The sequence below is a fragment of the Panthera onca genome, chromosome B2 (genome assembly GCF_046562875.1).
Source record: "Panthera onca isolate mPanOnc1 chromosome B2, mPanOnc1 haplotype 2, whole genome shotgun sequence".
NCBI lineage: Eukaryota > Metazoa > Chordata > Mammalia > Carnivora > Felidae > Panthera > Panthera onca.
The window spans coordinates 12791924-12814633 of record NC_138343.1 but is presented as its reverse complement, the minus strand read 5'-3'; the positions used below and the strand labels follow the sequence as shown (position 1 = coordinate 12814633).

The window sequence follows — 22710 nt, the reverse complement described above, 5'->3', positions numbered from 1 at the left end:
TATTAGCCCAGAGGAAATAGCTGAATCCCAACATAACTAGTTGAAAGGAAAAGAAAAGGCTAATTTATTCGATCCTTTTGGAATAGATGAAAATACTCTGAAAACAGCCTTCCTTTCGTGACCTTTGAAGCGTTCCTATTAAGATCAAATATTTCTCTTCCTTGAAGATAAATCCTTTCCTTCAAATATCCTTGAAATGTTTGGTCAACATCTAGACCGAAAACACTGTGTACCTTTGGTACTTATCAAAGAAGGAGCCAAATGTTTTGAAATGCTTATAATATTTTTTATTGCAGCACAATTGACATACACTATTGTATCAGTCCCAGGTACGCGACATAACGATTGGGCATTTATAGGGATTACAAAATGATCGCCATGATAAGTCTAGTCACCATCTGTTTACTACATGAAATTATTATAGTATTACTGACTATATTCCCTATGCTGTACTTTACAGCCCTGTGACTGATTTATTTTATAACTGCAAGTTTATAATCCCCTTCACCTCTTTCGCCCATCCCCCCCGCCCCTTCCCCTCTGGCAATGACCTGTAATAGTTTTAAACCACCTGATCAAGATCAAACTTTCTTCCTGATTTCCTGCATTGGTTGAAAGAAGAAAACACGCTTACGTTTAGAAATAGAGTCCTGGCACTGTGGAAGAAAGAACGCACGAGAATTACTAGGTAAGTATTTCCTTTGTACCAAGAGCCATGGTAGGCAGTTGATGGGCTATTTCATTTAATCCCGAGGGAAAGTCCCTTCCAAGTAGCTTGTGTTGCTTTGCTGTCCCCACTTCGGGGATAAGGAGACTGAGGGGGAGAGTGAGTCAGACCCAAAGATCATTCTCTTTACTGATGGTTCATTTTATTTATTTGTTTCTTTTTAAAGTTTATTTATTTATTTTGAGAGAGAGAGAGTGCAGGTGAATGGGGGAGGGGCTGAGAGAGAGAGAGAGAGAGAGAGAGAGCCCAAGCAGGCTCTGTGCTGTCAGCGCAAAGCCCTGTGCAGGGCTCGAACTCAGAAGCCCAGAGATCATGACTTGAGCCAAAACCAAGGATCAGTTGCTTAACCGATTGAGCCACCCAGGGGCCACATGCTGTAACTCATTTGAAACAGGGAGTTTATTTCTTTCCTTATAGAATTAACTTCTGAGATCGTGAACCCCCAACCCCCACCGTCAAATGCCGAATTCCAAAGATGCTTTGTCTGCAAATTTTTAACTGTAACTCATAATTTTACAAGTCGCTTCCTTTGTCTGAGGATTATAGTTAAGACACATGCAGTTGTAGAAGAAAATATAATTCTCGCATTTCCTTAGCTAGGGTCAAAGAACTGTAGATGGGGTTGTTTTCAATCCTTTACTATCCAACTCTTACTCTATTTCGTGTTAAATGACATCGCTAACCTACAGCTGAAAAAATGCATCATTTCAAAACTCGAAGAGTTTCTAGAGGTTGTCTGCTTCAGTGTTTCTCAAATGTTGGTTTGTACACAGGCTACATCAGAATCATTTGGTGAGTGTTTTGAAAACACAGATTCCTGGGGGTGCCTGGGTGGCTCGATCAGTTAAGCATCCGACTTCAGCTCAGGTCATGATCTCACCGCGTCGGGCTCTGTGCTGACAGCTCAGAGCCTGGAGCCTGCTTCAGATTCTGTCTCCGACTCTCTCTCTGTCCCTCCCCTGCTCTCTCTCTCTCTCAAATATAATTAAACATTAAAAAAAAAAAATTTAAATACAGATCCCTGGGCCTTTGCCTTAGGCCTTCTTTTAAAAGCTTCAAGGCAGGATGCCGGGAATCTGAATTTAAAATTTTTTAAATTGATCCTCAGGCATATCTAAATCAGAAAAATCCCCTCCAGCACACCCCCCAACACGTCAGCGGGCAGCCTCATGGCAGACACATGCAGGAGAGAATTTACAGCCTCAGAGAAAACTTGTTGTTTAATGGGATCACACTATTGCTTTCTTAACTCAAAATATGACACCTTAAAACTTTCATTCATTAGTTCCCATTTCTGCCCTCTAAAGATACACAGAGCACATGAAATCCCTTAGAACGTGAGCATTCAAATATTCCAAGACAGCTAATACAGTTCCCGTTAGGCTTTTTCTTCTCTGGGCTAAGGTCATTCTTTAAATCTTTTTCTTTTTTTTTTTTTAAGTTGATTTATTTTGAGAGGGGGAGGGGCAGAGGGAGAGAGAGAGAGAGAGAGAGGGAGAGAGAGAATCCCAAGCAGGCTCCACACTGTCAGCACAGAGCCCAACGTGGGGCTCTGTCCCACAACTATGAGACCGTGACCTGAGCCGAAACCAGGAGTCAGACGCTTAAATGGCTGAGCTACCCAGGCGCCCCGTAATCTTTTCTTATAAGTCACAAATTCCATAACCTTTTCCTATCAGAAAGACAGTTCATAGAAGATCAAATCTGAGTGACCAATGTATATAAAAATTTGCTAATACTAGAGCGTGCAAATTAAAATAACAGTGTCATATTTTTTACACCCATCAGAATGGCAAAACTTAAAGAGCAATCTTATTTATTGTTTGTGGCAATGGAGGGAGAAAAGTATTCTTTTATATTTCTGGTGAAAATGTGCAGGCAAACAGACTTTTTTGGAAAACAATCTGGCCACCTGTGCCGAAGTGAAAATATATATACACTTTGCCCCAAGAATCCCACTCCTGACAACGTATCCCATTGAAATAAACTTATGTACCAAAAAAAAAAAAAAAAAAAAAAAAAAAAAGCCAAGTTTTGGCAAGAGTGTGGAACAATCAAAACTATTATATACTCCTGGTAGATGTGTAAATGGATGTAGCCACCTTGAAAACCTGTTTGCCGGGGTCTTGTAAATCTGAACATACGTATGCCCTGGGAGGTGGCAATACCATATTCTGTACGTGCCCACAGAAGCGTGTCATACGTTCACCAGAAGAAACGTATAAGAATGTTGTCTGCGGCACCATTCGTATAAACCCAAGGCCAGAAGCTGCCCCAACATTCATGAGGTGTAGACTGAAGAGGCTAATTGTCATATTGATTTAATAGCATGCTGCACAAGATAAGAATGAGCACATTATAACTCCAGACATCAATGTTCATGGATCTCACAAAAGAAGCCAGGCATGCTAGAGCACGAATGCCTAACCCCATTTATATATAGTTAAAAATAACACAAAATTCAGAGAAATCAGGAGGGTAGATGTTAATGACCACAGGAAAGTATGATGAATGCTTCCTACGAGCAGGCAATATTCTGTTTCTCGACCTGGGTGCCGGTCATATGCGTATGTTAGTTTTTAAAAATTCGTCGAGCTGTATACCTCCTATTTATGCACCAGAGCTTCGTTTTGCAGACAGTCACATGCATAGGATGTTTAAAACATCGTTATTAGAGAAAAGTTATAAATAAAACAGTCAGTAAAATGATCCGTAGAAGGATAGTGAGTAAATTATTATATATCTGCATTATAGATATTATGCAGTCACTAGAATGAGTAAATTGGTGCCATACCAAATGATTTTTAAAGATTTTCATGAGATAATATTGGATACGAAAAGGAAGATGAAAATAATTATATATTTCTCATCCCCTTTTTGCAAAGCAAGAAGTAACCAAAGCAATAAGTGCATCATATACATTAAACATTTCATCCTTGGGACAATCCCATAGTATTGGTAGAATTATTATTCTCATCTGTAGATGAAGAAACAGAAGCAAGAAAGACTAAGTGAGTCACTCAAAGTTGCAATGCTGGTACATGGTGGAAATTGTAGAAGCTAGAAATTCCTTCCATTTCTTTCTTTTTTTTTTTTTTTTAACGTTTATTTATTTTTGAGACAGAGAGAGACACAGCATGAACAGGGGAGGGGCAGAGAGAGAGGGAGACACAGGATCTGAAACAGGCTCCAGGCTCCGAGCGGTCAGCACAGAGCCCGACGCGGGCCTCGAACTCACGGACCGTGAGATCATGACCTGAGCCGAAGTCGGACGCTTAACCGACCGAGCCACCCAGGCGCCCCAGATTCCTTCCATTTCAACATGGAGACGCGTGGAGAACTCTTGCCTTCCATATTGACCCATGAACCAAAATTCTTTCGAAATGGATGCTCCATAAGGTGCAAAGCCAGCTAATATTACATCCGGTGAATGTTTAAATGTCTTTCCACATGACTAATCATAGCTAATGGATGTGGGGCACTTAGCATGAGTCAGGCACAGGCCTAAGGCTTTTACTTACCTTTCCATTAGACGGCCTGACCGCACATGGATAGTTCTGATCACCTCCATCCTAGAGATGAGCACTGAAGCCTGGGCCTTGTCTTCCCCAGCCAGTCCCCTCACCCGCTAGGTGCACCTGTGCTCCTATCCAGGACTTCAGGGAAATCACATCTTCTAAAGTCAACTGATCTCAGTCCATGTCCCATTGTCTTACCAGCTGTGGGACCTTCAGCACGTTGGTTAGCTTCCGTGTCAAATTCTATAAATGGGAACCTAGTGGAGTTGTGAGGAACAGCGAGATGAGGAATTTGAATCAGGAGCATCCTATCGGGCACATTTCTAGGCCATCAATAAATGTTAGTGTCCGCTTCACCAAGAAATAGCCTTCCACTGTCCTATTCCAGTTTCATGAGAGTCCGTCATGATGGAGAACTCATCGTTTTCTTTAATTCTTAAACCTGTAGCCGTATTACAGCTTTGCAGCACAAAGATGACTGTTCAAGTTCTTTAGAGTCAATACAAATGCCACTTACTGAGAAGTGCTGTGCACTAGACGTTGTACTATGTACTCGATAAATCTCATCTAAGTCTCCTGGCTCTAAAAGGCAGTTGATACTCATATAGGTACCCTGCATTCACCCCAGCTGCCTTCCGACGTGCTTTCCTCCGCTTTGGAGGCTGGAAAGCTAAACACTGCATTTTCCAGACTGCCTTGTATCTGGGGTTCTGTCCGGGATTTTGGATTCCCCCGTCGGATGAGATTTGGAAACTGGGAACGAGATGGGAGGCTCCCACCTGCTGGTTCCATAGGCCGTAGGGTGGTGGAGGCAGGCGCTTTCCACGGGCAGCAGCGGCAGAGGCCCCTGTATCCAGTCTTAGCTACCCGGTGCTAAGAAGCAGGACGCACAGCATTCATTTTACTGGTAGTCATCGTAGCAGGCATGGTGAGACAGCAACGGCCAGCCTCCTAACCTTGGGTGGCTTCCTAACTGTAAGGTCCCCTGGCTCATGAAGGTGGTGTAGCTCAGGGGCTCAGGGCTTCCTGATCCAAGAAGAGGCAGTAGTTCCCTTAGACTTGTTTGTGAGGCGTGGCTTTGGGGCGTCTGCTCCTCCGGGTGTCTCGATCAATCGGTAAGCCTCTTGCTATCTCTTCCTGTGCAAATATGCTAGCATGGATTCTTTTCTCTGCAACTAAACCCTGGCCGACATAGTAGGTGTTGTTCTGGTTAATTCTGTGAGTGTGAGGACAGGCCCAGAAGGGCGAACTTGCTCAACTGATCTTCGGCCTGGTGTATTTATACTCTCTGAAGCGGGAATCGTGACATGGCGCCGTCTTCGGTGAGGACTCTTTGTAGACTTGAAATCCAAGGGGACTCAACTGGGTCTGGTGGTGTAAGGCGTGGAAACTCCTCGCTCTGGACTTCGTTCTCACTGGGAACACGTAGGAAACATGCCCTCAGGGGCAGAAATAATACTCGGTACCTATGTGTTTCAGATGTATCACCACGGCATTTCCCTTCTGAGAATGTGTCTATCTTACCGCTAACGTGGGAAAATCGACCCACTGGTAAATAACTGTGCCTAGATTAGTGCTCTCGGTTCAGATTTCAGATGTGTCCGATCAATAAATCCTAATTATATTGAATGTCTGTTTCTTTTCATTTCATCCAGGTCAAGCTCAGATCCCGTCTGCTCATTCCTTCCTTCATTCATTCCGTGAGTATTGAAAGCCTACAACAGAGCCAGAGCTGTTGGGGTAATAAACAGGCGAGTAAGCCATGTTCCCTACCCTCTAGGAACTCAGCCTTTGGAGAGAGAGCCATATCAATAACCATGCAAAATATGCAAGATGAAGTGTGCTGTCCCGCGGTTACTTCCTGAGTCAGAGGAAGAGAAAACACCGCGTTCTCTCTGGAGGAATCACGGAAGACCTTCCACCCTTAACGGGAGGTAAATACAAAAACGCAAGAACCATTAAGAAGAGTGCTTTCTGCTGCATCAGTTACAGAAGGGAGCATCTGAGGCAAGGCTTGGTTGGTAGCATGTCGGTTTTCTTTTTTAATACAAAGCAGATTTATTCGCATGTCCAGCAATGAGGATTAGAATATTAGATAAAAAGGAAAGCAGTCTTCTGCCCAAGGGAGAAGATCAAGATTCTTAAGGAGCTGACTTTGGGACCTGCTGTAACGAGAAGGACTTGCTACGTTGCCTTCAGAGGTGAAGTCTCTTCCCCTGACATTTCAGCAGGCTTTTCAAACATTGGGCCAACTCTGCTAATTCCTTCTAATAGCCAAGATATTAGTATTAGTATTTGTCTTCGTATTCGTGTTAGTGTTACTATTAACATCAGTACTCCAATCTGTGTTCTTCATCTGTTATTCCAGGTATCACGAGAATCGAGGCTTGCATTGTTGGTTTTAATTCATGCTTAGCTCAGACAATGACCTACAAATGTGCATGCTTCGGTAACCCACGTCTCTATAGGCTGATAATTCACTCTAATGGGCTTAACTTTTTGGCCTGGGTTTGTGAAGTCACCTACAGGGTTCTTAAATTATTTCTTAAAACGTCTTATTCTGGAAAAATTTAAACTTACAGAAGAATTTCAAGAATAATATAAAGAACTCCCCTGTCCCTTTTACCCACATTCACCTGTTTTCACCAATTTTTAATTTTCACCACGGACGCGCACTCGCGTGGACTCTCGTTCTCTGTCTCTGCGTGCACACGCGCACACACACACATCAATTTTTTCCTGGCTCATTCGGGAACGCTTTGCAGACATTGTGTCCTTTTACTACTTTTACTGAGTGTGTCTTTTCTAAGGGCAAAGCAGTTATCAAATCGGGAAATTGAATATTGACGTAATACTTTAACCTACAGTCTTAGGACAATTTCACCGAGTGTGTTAATAACGTCTTGCAAAGTAATTTTGGTGTGCTATACGGTCCAACAACACACTGATATTCTTTAGAGGCTCTAGGAAACCAATACCTTATTTTTGAAAACATTTAGGTGTCACGAATTAATTTATTTTTCATGTGGGCTTTACATAAACTTTATTCAAGGATAGACATTTTTTTTTTATAGAGATCAGTCCAGTCTTGAAAGGACCAGGCGTGCGAAGGTGATTTCCCTTATCCATTCACTGCAATGTCAAATTGTTCTTTCAAATGGAGAAAAAAAGGGGGTGGGGGAAGATTTGGAAAGATTTCTGTTTGTTGTAAGCCAGCGGCTCTTTAATAGGTAAAAGAAAACAAACTTGTTTCCCACTTGTCTGTCAAGTTCCTGGCATGTGGGCCCTCTGTTTTCTCAATTAGGTGCAGAATCTTGACTGCTGAATGGACATTCTTCAACCTGAGCTGACCATTTGAAATTTAAAATTAGCAATGTAATTATATTTACTGGGCCACTGATTGAAGGGAAATTGCACTCAGCTGATGAATTTGCACGTTGTAAAATGGGTCACGGCAGCAGATGGCCTTCCAAGAAGCAAAAAATAACTTTGGAGTTGGTTGCCCTTCCCCTGGCTTCCTTAGTTGAACCCTGCTGCATGAGAGTTTGAATGCTCAAATCAGGTCAGGGAAATTTGGGGTGTCAGGACACATCATCAAGAGGAGCTATGAGTTATAAAAGAATAACATTTTGATCTTAAAATAAATCTCCATATATTGAATTCTGAATATTAAATTAATGCTAGGCAGGACACCATAAGTAGCTTTTATTTGTTAGGTGCTCACTATCGCAGACACTATTCTAGATCATTTACGTGTATTGATTTGTTCAATCGGTACCATAAACCTGTGAGTAATGATTAGTATAGGCTGCATTTTGCAAATGAGAAAACAGATTCACAGGGTAGATTGGCCACGTTCAAAATAAATGCTTTTCTCTCTTGTCAAATGAAATATTTAATTAAAACCCTAGGAGACTGTGTCTATATGAAGCTCTAAAAGTCCAGATTTAGATCCTGTTTTCTATTTTCCATCTGCCACTTTTAAAAAACAAGGGGGAGACACCTTAAAGAAATGACCCATTCCAGGTCTGGTGCAAGACGAGCCTAGAACATCTCGTGATACCAAATACCAAGAAGTGTATCAAAAACTGTGGAGATTGTGTCACATAGAATTGGAAGCTCTTACTGGACAAAGAGGGACACGTTTGAGCAACAATAAGAATGATAATTAAAATAGATTTAAACATGCAGAGTATGTTTATTTAAACACACCCAAAATATCTAAACCGATCAGTTCCTAATAATACCTAATAATACCCAAACAGCAATCCACTGATACTCTTTTTTTTTTAAGTTTATTTATTTATTTTGAAAGGGAGACAAAGTGCGAGTGGGGGAGGGGCAGAGGGAGAGGGAGAGAGAATCCCCAGCAGGCTCTGCGCTGTCACTGTAGTGTCCAACTTGGAGCTCGAACTCCGGAATCGTGAGGGCCTGAGCCGAAGTCAGCCGCTTAACCACCTGAGCCACCCGGGCAGCCCAAAACGCTGATATTTTTTCAAGGCAATAGGGAACCGATGCACTATGTTTGAAAACTGATGAGTAGAGAGAAAAAAAATCAAACCTTTCTTCCTGCCTTTCCCATAGGAACTGTGTCTTAGTGTAACCAGGTATTTAACAAGAGGAAGTTTCTTTTTACAGCAGTAATCTAGCTGATAAATGAAGAAGAAATACTAGAAATATATCACAGTTTGAAACTTCTGATGAATTAGTGTCTTTAGGCAATGATCAACCGTGGCCAATGGCAGCAATCAAAGGACACTATCTGCCCCTCGGGGGGAGTATCCACACTACCTATATAATAGTCCTGCCAGAAAAACCAAACAGAAACTGTTCAAACTCCTGTATTTTATAAGAAATACAGAGGGCAGAGGAACATGCCTACTGACACCATGAGGGTGCAATCCAAACTAGAGGAAATTCAGGACCAATGAGCCTTGTTGTTGTTGTTGTTGTTTTATTTTATTTTTTTTTAACGTTTATTTATTTTTGAGACAGAGAGAGACAGAGCATGAACGGGGGAGGGTCAGAGGGAGAGGGAGACAGAACCTGAAACAGGCTCCAGGCTCTGAGCGGTCAGCACAGAGCCTGATGCGGGGCTCGAATTCACGGACCGCGAGATCATGACCTGAGCCGAAGTCGGACGCTTCACCGACTGAGCCACCCAGGCGCCCCTGTTGTTGTTGTTTTAAATGACATTAAGCATTAAAAGTGAGCCTTCATAAAAATGCTTGAGAAATGATTAATCAATGAAGGGTGTCTGGCTGGCTCAGTCTGTGGAGCATGTGACTCTTGATCTTGGGGTTGTGGGTTTGAGACCCGTGTTGGGTGTAGAGGTTGCTTAAAACTAAGATCTTAAAAAAAAAAAAAAGAAATTATTCACCAATGATAATGTGTAGACCTTTTTGGACCTTATTTTAAACAAACTATAAAACAAAAATCAGAACATTTATAGGCAATCAGGAAAATAGGAACACTGATGATATTATGGATTTATAGGTGGAGTTTTCAGGATATGATGATGATATTGTAATTATGTTTAAAAAGGAGAGTCCTTATCTTTAGAGATACATATTGAAATATTTTCAGATGAAATGATATGATGTCTGAGATTAGCTTCAAAATATTTGTGAGTGGTTGGGGAAATGGGTGATGATACCAACAGAAAAGATAACTAATGACAGTTGTTGAGCTGGGTGAGAAGTACAAGGAATTCATTACATTTTTTCTCACTTTTCATATGTTTGAAATATTCAATAATAGAAGGATATTTTTAAGGTAGCTCATACATATAAAAATGGGCATTTATTTGTGGCAAACAGCCCAAATATTCACCAACTGATGAATGAATAAAGAAAATGTGGGGGCACCTGGCTGGCTCAGTCAGTGGAACATGCAACTCTTGATCTCAAGGTTGTGAGTTTGAGTCCCACGTTGGGGGTAGAGATGCCTTAAAAATAAATCTTTTTTTTTTTTTCAACTTTTTTTTTTTTTTTTAATTTATTTTTGGGACAGAGAGAGACAGAGCATGAACGGGGGAGGGGCAGAGAGAGAGGGAGACACAGAATCGGAAACAGGCTCCAGGCTCCGAGCCATCAGCCCAGAGCCCGACGCGGGGCTCGAACTCACGGACCGCGAGATCGTGACCTGGCTGAAGTCGGATGCTTAACCGACTGCGCCACCCAGGCGCCCCAAAAATAAATCTTTAAGGGGTACCTGGGTGGCTCAGTCAGTTAAGCTTCAGACTTCGGCTCAGGTCATGATCTCGCAGTCCGTGAGTTCGAGCCCTGCATCGGGCTCGGTGCTGACAGCTCAGAACCTAGAGCCTGCTTCAGATTCTGTCTCCCTCTCTCTGCCCCTCCCCTCCTTGTGCTCACTCTCTCCCACTCAAAAATTAATAAACATTAAAAAAAAATAAAAATAAAAAATAAATCTTTAAAAAAGAAAACGTTGTCTAGCCATGCAATGGGATATTATTAAGCCATATTAAGCCATGAAAAGGAATGAGGTACCGATTGAGGTCACAACAGGGATGAATCTTGAAAGCACCATGCTAAGTGAAAGAAACCGGTCATAAATAATGACATACATCATGATTCCATTTATACAAAATGTGCATGACAGACAAATCCATTAAAGCAGAACGAGCTGGGATGAGGGCAGGAAGGGGGAATGACTGAGAATGGGGATGGTGTTTCTTTTGAGGGTGATGAAACATTTTACATTAATTGTTGTGATGGGTGCATGACTGATGATATGCTAAAAATGGCTGAATTGTGCATTTCAAGTGGGTACATTGCATGGGGTGTGAGTGGTAACTCAATAAAGCTATCTTAAAAAGTCTGACCTGGAGATTCTAGAGACAACTCTCTTTTACAGGCATTTGAGAAGATAGAGGAACATGTTAAATGACACCAGCAAGTTCACAGGCGAGTACAGAGTATAAGACGTTCTGCAAGACAACTAACCCAGATTCTGAAGGGAAGAAAAAAAGAAGGTACACGACTCTGGGCTACAGGAGACCTAAAAGGTGTAACAATCAAATGTGCTGTGCGACCTCGCCTGAACGCTAACAAGAATTTTTTTCAACATTATTGGGCAAAGATGATTATGAGCTTGGGATTGGGTGACACGAAAAAAGTGACCGTAAATTTTGTGGGGAGCGATAATGACACTGGGTCTTTCGGAAAATATCCTTATCTTTAGAGAGGTAGAAGAAACATGCAAGGTGTTAGCAATTTGGTTTAAAAGTTGGTTTTGAAAATATTTTAGCCAATAAAAGGGGACAAAGAAGTGAAACAAAAGGGTAAACATTTTTTTGAATTATAGCTGAATCTGGGTGCTGGGTATTCTATTCTTTCTTGCTTGCTCATGTTTGAAGTAGAACATGTAAGAACAATAGAAGAAAAACAGGAAGAGGAGGAGGAGGAGAAGAGAAATTATCATTATCAACATACATTTGGCATTTTATGTATTGGAGACTTTTTTTAAAGTTCAGTTTTGCAATATTTTTAAGTTCAATTCAATATACTTATTTCTTAAGAGCTACTTAAGTACTTGAGACGGTTTTGCGTAACTCTAACCATCAAAGTACCTAGAAAGGAAATAAAATACAAGACATTTAAAAATGGTGGCCTGTTAGAATGATGTATTCTATTGAAATGTTTTAAGTTTCTAGGAGAAAACAAATATTACTGAACGTTCTCTCAAAAGTTATTAGAAATATGAGTTTTGCATAAATAAAATGATAGAATTTCTAAAATAAACTATGATTTTGAAGTTACAATGTTAATAATTGAATATGAATTCTTAGAGGACAAACCAACCTGAACAATCATTTCTGCACACAAAAGCTACCCTTGAGGGCACTAAAAACACATCAGTGGTGCCGTTTAAAGAAGAAGAAGAAAATAACAGTGCACCCAACCTTCCTCGTGTTTTTATATTGCTGGATTGAATCTTCATATTTAAAATTTTTTAATGTGTATTTATTTTTGAAAGAGAGAGGGACAGAAACAGGGCGCAAGCAGGGGAGGGGCAGAGAGAGAGGGAGACACAGAATCCAAGGCAGGCTCCCGTCTCCGAGCTGTCAGCACAGAGCCTGACATGGGGCTCAAGGTCACGGAACAGGAGATCATGACCTGAGCCAAGGTCAGATGCTCAGCTGCCTAAGCCACCCAGGTGCCCCGAATCTTCTTCTTTTTTTTTTTAATGTTTATTTATTTTTAAGACAGAGACAGAGACAAAGAGCCAAATGCAGAGGGGCAGAGAGAGAGAGAGGAAGACAGAGGATCCAAGGCAGGTTCCAGGCTCTGAGTGGGCAGCACAGAGCCTTATGTGGGGCTCGAACTCATCAACCACGAGATCAGACCTGAGCCAAAGTCCAACGCTCAACCAACTGAGCCGCCCAGGTGCCCCCTGAATCTTCATATTTTAAATGTATCTTTGTACGTGTTGGATGTACAAAGGCCAAAAGAACAGGGACTTCACTGTGACAGAGCTGTATTTCTCTCTCTCCCCCTCATGGTTTAAACAGTCCAGGCGGATGTGGGGCCTTCGTGATGTCATGAACCAGGGTCCATCTTGTCCTACCGACCTCCGTTCATGGCTTCCATCCACGCTGTCAGATGGCTCACACGTCTCACCACTGCCTCCATACTCCGGCCAGCAGAAAGCAGAAGGAATTTTAAAGGTGTGACCTGATGGGAGAAGACATTCCCTCTCCCAGCATCCTCTTCCTCATTATTTGTTTTTTCCCCTACCAGTTCTAGGTTTGCCCTATTCTTGTTTTTCTAGGTTCTAGAATTGAATCTTTATTTATTTTCAGTCTCTCCTGACTTCTAATGGATAGATTTATATCTACCACTTAAACAGTATCCTGTTTTTAATATGTAGCAATTTTCACTTTGTAAAGAACTCCCAATATTTTAAAATTTCCAGTGATAGTGTTTGTTTAAAGGAATATGTTTCATTTCTAAGATTTTTAATTGATTCTTTTTCATATCTTCCCGTATTATTTATATTTGCCTGATTTTTAGAAATAGCATTTCTTTTTTAATGTGTGTAGTTAGTACAACTTTATATGTATATGAATGTATATATACATACTACATGCAACGCAAATTATAGCAAATCCAGACAGAACTTAAAGCAATCTTAGTGTCTAATATTAATAGAATTGTTTAAACAATTAAGTTATTGTTCTCAAATGATAACATAGCATGCAACCATTTAAAAATAACTGTAAAGTAACCATATTATATATAGTCCTAATAAAATATTTAGTAGACCTTTACTAAAATAATTAGTGAAATAAAATAATTAGTGAAACAATGTGAAAATAATTCACATTAGAAATATAATTTCTTGGGACACCTGGCTGGTTCATTGGTTAAGCGTCTGACTTGGCTCAGGTCATGATCTCACGGTCTGTGAGGTCAAGCCCCTTGTCCGGCTCTGTGCTGACAACTTGGAGCCTGGCGCCTGCTTCCGATTCTATGTCTCCCTGTCTCTCTCTGCCCCTCCCCTGCTCGCACCCTGTCTCTCTTTCAAAAATGAACATTTAGAGAAAAGAAATATAATTTCTTATTCTGCTTCATCAATATAATTTCTTTATCTCTCTGAGCGTTCCCAGCATATCTTCTTCAGGATATCCTTTACAAATTTATCCAGGATCAATTTACTTTCTGATTGTTAATTTTGGAAGCTATTTTTGTGGTTGTGTTTTTCACGCAGTTCAGTATGTTTTGGAATTTTGATTTGCAGGGTAATCTTGTCTTTGACTTTTTTCTCACGTTGTTCTTTCTGGGCCGACCCCGCTGTGTCTAAGGAGTTGGCGATTGCCTTCCTCCTCCTTCATTATAGTCTGAATGGGTCTGGCTCGCCCTTTGATGATATTGTTGAAATAGACACAGACAGAAGCTCTCCTTAGTTTCTAATTAAGAGGCTGCGTCTATGCCCATCCACCTCCCAGACATACCGTATTTTATACATCATTCCACTGGGCAGCATTTTTCAATACGATTGACCCCTGAATAACATAGCAATTAGACGCACCAACTGCCGTCATCACCCCCAGCACAGTAGAAAATTCGCATATAGCTTTTGACTTCCCCCAAACTTAACTGCTAACAGCCTACTGTTGACTGGAAGCTTACATAAACAGTCCATTAGCACATACTTTATCATTTATATGTATTATATACTGTATTCTTACAATAATGTGAGCTAGAGAAAATAAAAGCTGAAGAAAATCATAAGGAAGAGAAAATACATTTATGGGACTGTACTGTATTTATTTAAAAAAAATCCATGTATAAGTGGACCTGTGAAGTTCAAACCCATGTTGTTCAAGAGTCAACTGTAGATTCTTTTCTTGAGTCAGAGCCCTAGCCTGACTTCAAGCAATGAGTCTATCCCCAGCCTCCCAATTTATGGGAATCATCGATAGAACCACTTACCTTTCAGGAGCCGAACCTTTTTGCTACCCTTTAAGCTTGCGTTCCTGCAGGGCAGTGGCCAGTGACTGCACTTCCTGTTTATTGTTCTGTGTTTTTGTTCTGCCCTTGGTCTATGGAAATGTGTATCTCCATGGAGATGTTGGGACCATAAACATGGCTGACTAAATAAACAGAAATTTTGTGTCTGCCAAAATCTATTTTCTCAGTTTTCAAGGCACAAAACTAGACTACATTTTTTAACATCCTTTGCAATGAGGTATGGCCATATGACTGAGTTGTGGCTAAGGAATGTGGGCAGAAGTGATACATGACATTTTTAGGCCTGTCTCAAAAAAGCTCCCACATCACGTTCTACGTTCCCCTTTTCTCCTGGTCGTTGGCTGGAAGTGAAAGACTCCTAAGAGATGGGGGAGCCACAAAACAGAAGGAACACGGGTCCCCGAATCACTGCATGGAAGGCAGCTCCCCGATCATCCGGTTGAAATTTACACGAGTGAGAAAGGAATTCTTACCGTACTACCCCATTGAGATCTCAGAGTTTGTCAGGTACAGCGGTCAGCGTTACCCTTCACCATGCACAACGCCTTTCTAATTTTGTGTTTATATTTACATATTTTCAATTTTCTATTTTCTATAGCATCATTACATGTTTGGAAAAGACAAGAGACCTCACAGAGTGAATATACAATGCCGTGTGGGCTGGATTTCCGATCATTCACTTCGAATCAACTCCACATACAACTTTCTGCTGCAGATCAAGACAAGGATCAGTCATACGGAAACGTGAAATGGTATTTGTCTTTGAAAACTCATCGCAACGTTTCTCGGGGCGCCTGGGTGGCTCAGTCGGTTAAACGTCTGACTTCAGCTCAGGTCACGATCTCACGGTCCGTGAGTTCGAGCCCCGCGTCGGGCTCTGGGCTGATGGCTCAGAGGCTGGAGCCTGCTTCCGATTCTGTGTCTCCCTCTCTCCCTGCCCTTCCCCCATTCATGCTCTGTCTCTCTCTGTCTCAAAAATAAATAAAAACGTGAAAAAATTTTTAAGAAAACTCATCGCAACGTTTCTGTGAGTTTCATCTTCACCACTATAGCAATGACACTGCACTTGGACAAAGACATAGCTGTTAGCAGCCTTTGATTCCTTTGCTGTTATCTTAGGAAGTATCAAGTCACAGACTCTTCGACACAACTCTTAACCAGTTTCAAACTAAATCTACCAGTTTCATGGCTAAAGACGTGTTTTTGCCAACCCCCTTTAAATATATGCTGCGGCAGGCCCCCAAGGTACAGTCTGCCTGAATACAGTGGACACTCTGAATGCACACTGAGAATTGTGCTGTTCCATAGCGGAGGAGAGCTGCACTGGCTTATTAAGAATATAAAAGGAGTCATGAGTCACCTTGACCACTCTGACGGTAAGTTCTTCTTGGCGGCTTGAACATAGGCCTGCCCTTCCTTTGACGCCCTGTGGCATCTCAGGAGCATACCAACTATGTCGTCTTGAGACTTCTGTTTAGACATGACAGCAGAAGTAAATGCCTCTCTGCCTGTCAAGACCGATGCTGTCACAGAGCGTCTCCCCCGGGGGGGTCTTTCGAATTCAGACTCTCTCCTCCCAGCCGTCCTCTCATGTGTTTGCTTCAAATTGTTTTTGGCATCACCGCACGGTTTCCTAACAGCAATTTTGCGGACCATTGTACTCTGGGGCGCGACTCCCTTTGTGGGTGCGTCGGCAGTTAAAAGAGAAGATTCTCCCACGCGGTGTTACCGTAGGGAGTTTCCGCGATCTCTTTGCGTTTTTCTCAATAAATTTTGTTTTTTACTTGTTGCACTTCTGTTTCTGTAGAGCTCCCCACGGCCTTCCTGGCCTAATTTTTTGGGCAATCCTTTGTTGTTTTGTTTTGTTTTGTTTTGTTTTGTTTTGTTTTGTTTCTGCTGGAGACTCTAACCAGGGCCGGATAGCTTTAGGGAATCTGTGCTTTCGTGTTCATGTAGACTTTTCTGGGAGGGAGGCCTATACATTTTATTTGAATCTCAAAGGCAACTGGGACCAAAGAGGTTTAAGGACTGTTATTATTGTCAAACTATTTTTTTTTCTCCCTGTAAACATCCCAGGGGTGTGGAGGGGAGGAGGCCCTCAGGGTCAGTTATGTGAGTTTACGACAAACCTTGTGTTTGGTGGGCGTTTCTGTCGACCTTAACAGTAAAAATGTAGCTAGCTCTTTGAACCTCGAGTTTTCTTCAATTTGATAACAATGACAAAAAGTAAGAGCAAGGTTAAAGACTTAAGACTGAAATACAACTCCTGTTCTGTTTTCATCGCAATTAAGCTCTTTGATGTTGAATTAAGTGGGGGTATTAGAGGAATAGACAAGGGTCTTGGCCTGGGGAAGCGCTCTCTGTGAAAAGCCCCGTTGCAACTCTTTAAGAATCCTAATTACAAATTTAAAGTAGAATTGCCATCATTTTATTACATGCATTGTATAAACTTAAAAAGATATAATTGGTCACTAATAAAGGAAAGTGAGAGAAGTTAATGAAGAGATTACAATTCAAAGTAATGGTGTTAATCAGCCCTAAGCCTAAGTGTATTAATAGAAAAGAGTTCATTCCTTTCAAGGAACCTTAACTCGAGATTTTTTTTTTTTAACTCAGAGCCCTCTTCTGCCACTAACGTTAGGAGAGGTCACCCCCACTTTCCTCTCCGATGGTGATTCCAGCTTCTCCCATGGAGTGATATGTTCTCTTGCCATTTCCATGACTTCCTTGGGGTTTGGCCTCACCAAACGTCCTCACGCCTCCGTATTTTTACTTCTCTCTCTGGGCATTTGTAATCGACCCCCTTAAGTCATCATTACAAAGTGTTTGATCATGTTCGGAGGCCCAGCAGCTGGCTGGGGCTTCCATCCCGCTGCCCACACACCAGCAGCCATGGGCGAGGCCTCACAGAGCCCAGATGTTTCTTCAAGGTCCGCGTCCTCGCTGGACTCTCCCTGCGGTCAACATCCCTGCAGCTGGCTGCTCTCGTTCCCTGTCTCCTCCTCGCGAGCACTGCCACATGGAGATTCCCTGAGTAAATGTGCCGGGGAGACCTCATGGCGGTAGTCGCCCAAGGTAATGCGCACCGAGAACGGAGAAGGAAATCCCTCTCAATGAGCCCCAGATTCTATTTTGACCACGCAGTTGGCTCCCTTTCCCCGATCAGATAGTTTATGGGACCTGTTAACCTGTAGTAAGATTGTTTTCCTCTCTTTCCATTCTTTCTACTCGTTGGTCTCAGCAGAGCAGCAACATCACCAAAAGTCAGGCAACTTGGAAAGAGGAGGAGAGGCACCAGGCCAGGGAATCCGTGAGGTGGATAGTCAGCCCCTGAATAATCAGGGTCACATTGTACAGTAAACAGCTGCCCCCCCCCCCCCACCTCCCGCCAAAAACTCTCCCGGCCGGAGACCTGAGAGATTCCCTTCTGCACACATCCTGCCCCTCCCCGCAGCCCCACTGAGCATTCAGGACTCCAGACCATTCTTCGGCTCAGACCCACCTCTCCTCACCGTGAGCGGATTTTCTGGGCTGGGATGTGAACCTGGCTCACCGGCTCAGACTTTGCCGAAGCACCGCCTCTTGTCCCTCTTGTCGCTCTGAGTTTGCTCCAGTGAGCGGGCTTGATATGTGCTGGCAAAGCCAGGCGGTGGCACTCAGAGACAGGGGCATTTGAAACCACATTTTTTGCCTCATTAGAGCCATTCTACCAATGTTGCTCCCCATGCCATTCAACCTATTTTCAAGCCATTTTCTCAATGGTGCACTTCAGCGAGATCGGGGTGGATTTCGCTACGAACTGGATCGTGTCCAGAAGCCCCGTGAAAGCCAGTTTATTCTCAGGCTCCGGCAAGCCTCTGAATGGCCTCTGCACCCTCGCGGTCTCCCACACAAAGCCGGCCCCGCACGGTTTGCCCACGAAGCAAGATGTTTATTTCATCTTGTTTCTCAAGTTGCCGAAGCCGCAGCGTTGGCCCCAGGGAGGGAGAGGGCTCTGTTTCCCCCCTCGCGGCAAACAGCCACCACAAATATGTACAAACTCAGAGATCTCTTTCGATGTCTTTCCCAGCCCAGCCACTCAGAGGAGTGCTGAAGGCACAGAGAGGCGGAAAGTGCCCAGCAAAACACGCCTGACTGGGAGCTTTCCTCGTTAATTAGGTTGGCTCCAGAATTTGTCGACTCCGAGTCTGAAGAGAAAATAGCTCAGTTGCTTGGCACACTGAAAAAGCAGGGATTTTCTTCTCTGTTTCAGCCTGCAGAAGGGGGCAGGGTGGATGGGGGGAAGGAGCCGGGAGGCTTGTCCAGGTCGTGGCTGCAGTGCTGGCTGCATGCGAGTCCCCATCTGTCCCTCCTGACAGGTTCCTCTGTGGCTGGCCTAGCCCCGGCTAGACATTAGCCCCGGCAGAAAGGGTTCCATGTTGAAAGTTGCCCCACTTGTCTTTCTTTCCTGGTATCCCAACTCCCCATCGGGAACAGGGTAGTGGCCTGACCTAGCACATGCCTGATTAGTGCCTGATACGTTTTGTTACTCTGCCGAAATATATTCTGGGAAGTGTGTATCTCTCGATTTGGGTGGTGGGCTGAATACTAAGCATTAACCGCACAGTTAAAGCAGTCAGAGCACCTAATTCAGCCTCCTGTGACGGCAAATAACAGAAATCCAGCTCCTTAGACGGCTGAGACAAAGCTAAGGCCTTAGCCAGGGCAGTTAGGCAAAAATGAAATAAAGGAATGCAGATTAGAAAGGAAGAAGATAAACTATCTCTGTTTTCAGATGATACAATCTGGAAAATAGAACATCCTAAGAAATCCACTGAAAACTTTTTAAATTAAAAAGTGAATTCAACAAATCTGCAGAATAAAAGATCAATATAAAAATCTATTGTATTTCTATGCTGCATCAATGGACAAACCAAAAATGAAATTAAGAAAAGAGTTTCATTTATAATAGCATGAAACAGAATAAAATACTTAGGAAGAAATTTAACAACAACAGCAACAACAAAAGGATAAAACCTGTACTCTGAAGACTAAAAAATGCTGTTGAAAGAAATTAAGAAAGAAATAAAAATGTGGAGAGACCCTTCATGTTCGTGGGTCAAAAGACAACATTGTAAAGATGGCTGTTTTTCCCAAATTGATGTATAGGTTCAATGTGATTCCCATCATATCCCAGCTGACTTCTTTGTAGAAATTGGCAAGCTGGTTCTAAAATTCATATTGAAATCAAAGGACCCAGAGTAGCCAAAGTGATCTTGAAAAAAAGGACAAAGTTGGAGGAGACACCAACTTCAACGTTTATTACAAAGCTACAGTAATCAAGACAGTATGGTACTGGCATAAGGACAGATGTATAGATCAATAGAATTGAGAGTCCAGAAATAAACCCTCATATTTATAGTCGAATGACTTTCATCAAGAATGCCAAGATCATCCAAGACCATTCATTAGGGGAAAAAATTCTTTTCAACATATGATGCTGGGACAATGGATGTACATGCGCAAAAATTTTTTTAATAATTTGGACCCTGACCTCACACCATATACAAATCAGACTAGATCAAAAACCTACCTGTGATAACTAAAACTATAAAACTCTTAGAAGAAAACATCCGTGTAAATTTTTGTGACCTTGGGTTAGGCAATGGTTTCTTTGATATGACACCAAAAGCATAAGCAATTAAAGAAAAAATAGATAAACTGGACATAATTAAATTTGAAAACTTTTGTGTCCCAAAATATACCAGTGAGAAAGTAAAGAGATAAACCCACAGAATGAAAGAAAATTTTTGTAAATCTTATATCTGGTAGGGGGCTTATATCTAATAACATAAAAAGAATGAATACAACTCAACAACAAAAAAGACCGATAACCCAATTTAAAAAGCAGACAAAGGATGTGAAGAGACATTTCTTCAAAGAAGATCTATGAACAACCAATAAGCACATGAAAATATGCTCAACACGATTAGCCATCAGGAAATACAGACCAAAATCAAAACACAGTTAAATAACACTTAACACCCACCAAGATGGCTACAATAAGAAAGAAAGAAAGAAAGAAAGAAAGAAAGAAAGAAAGAAAGAAAGAAGTTCTCAACAAAGTGGAAAAAATTGGATCCCTCATACCCTGCTGGCTGGAATATGAAATAGTACAATTGCTTTGGAAACAGTCTGGCCGTTCCTCAAACATAGAGTTACCATATGATCCAGCAACTCCACTCTCAGGGATATACCCAAGAGAGGTGAAAACACATGTGCACATAAAATTTTATACACCAACATTCACAGCAACATTGTTCATAATAGCAGAAAGGTAGAAACAGCCCAAATGTTCATCAACAAATGTAGTAGTCAGGGTTCTCCAGGGAACAGAACCAAAAGGATGGATGGATGGATAGATAGATGATAGATAGATAGAAGATAAAGAGGGCATTTACTGTAGAAATTGGCTTAGATGGTTCTGGAGCTAGAAAAAAATCCCATAATATGCTGCTTGCAGAGGCTGGAGAACCAGGAAAGCCAGAGGTATCATTCAGTCCAGGGCCAAAGGCTTGAGATCCATGAGGCCTCCGGTATAAGTCCCAGGGTTTGAAGGCTCAAGAACCAGGCACTCTGATGTCCTAAGCAAGGAGAAGATGGGGGGCCCAGCTCAGGAAGAAAGGGAAAATTCGTCTTCCTCTGCCTTTTTGTTCTATTCAGACTCCCAATGAGCTACGTGATGGCTGCCCACGCTGGTAAGGGCAGATCTTCTCGACCCAGTCTACTGACTTCAAATGCTAACATCTTCTGGAAACACTTTCACTGACGCACCCAGAAACAACGCCTCACCGGCCATTTGGCCCTCCCTTAGTCCAGTCATGTTGACACAAAATTAAGCATCAAACGGATAAATAACATAGTATTTCTGTATAATAGAATATTTTTCAGCCTCAAGAAGTCAGAAAAAGAAAGAAAAGTGCTACAACATTGATGATTCTTGAAAACAATACACTCAGTGAAAGAAGTCAATAAGAAAGTTCCATGTATTGTATGACTCCATTTGTATGAAACGCATAGAAGAGGCAAATCAATCGACACAGAAAGTCAGTTATTGGTTGCTTAGGGCTGGAAGGGATGGGGTGGGGGAACGGGGAGTGGTGGCTAAGGAGTCAGGGATTTCTTTCTCGGGTAATGAAAATCGCTTAAAATTGATTGTGATGATGGATGCAAAACTCTGCGACTGTACCAAAAGCCATTAAATTATATGCTTTGAATGGGTGAACTGTATGGTATGTGGATCATATCCCAATAAAAATATCAAAAAAAAGAAAGAAAAGAAATCAACATATGTTTTGCACATGAAACTAATTTATTGTTGTATGTCAACTGTACTTCAATAAAAAATAAAAATTAGAAGGAAAAAAAAAAAGAAACCAACAAACAATAGCCGGAGTCTCTGCCCTGTGATTTTTTTAAGTTTGTTTATTTATTTTGAGAGAGAGAGAGAGAGAGAGAAAGAGAGAGGAGAGGGGCAGAGAGAGAGAGGCCATCAATAATCCCAGTCAGACTCTGCGCAGTTAGCAGGGTCCGATGCAGGGCTCGAACCCACAAACCCTGAGATCATAACCTGAGCTGAAGTCAAGAGTCTGACACTTAACTGACTGAGCCACCCAGGCGCCCCGCTGCCCTATGATTCACACTAGAGAGTTAGAGTCCATAGACCATCCCCGCAGGCTTGCATATTTAATGTTTTTATTAAAGGCTCTCTTTTCCTTCAAGAAAACTCTAGAAAGGGCATCTAGAAACCTAAGGGACTAAGCAGAGTGGTGGCAAAGGAACCTCAATCAGTTCAGAAATCCAAAGGCCTCAGATTCTCTGGAGCTCAGGGGAGAGGGACAGGGACCCCAGTGCAGGGCAGTCATTTGAAAGTCCAGGACCCTACAGTGTAACTGGGAAAATGATGAGCTGGTGTTTTAAACTGGAATTG

The 22710-nt window shown here is 42.1% G+C and overlaps 1 long non-coding RNA gene across 1 annotated transcript; it reads left to right on the top strand.

Moving 5' to 3' along the window:
* The first annotated feature begins 576 nt into the window (after positions 1 to 576).
* Positions 577 to 12071, top strand: LOC132666396 (uncharacterized). The gene is made up of 4 exons (XR_009604645.3): positions 577 to 688; positions 5901 to 5945; positions 6026 to 6179; positions 11122 to 12071. It is a non-coding gene; the product is annotated as an uncharacterized LOC132666396 (long non-coding RNA).
* Positions 12072 to 22710: the final 10639 nt, after the last annotated feature.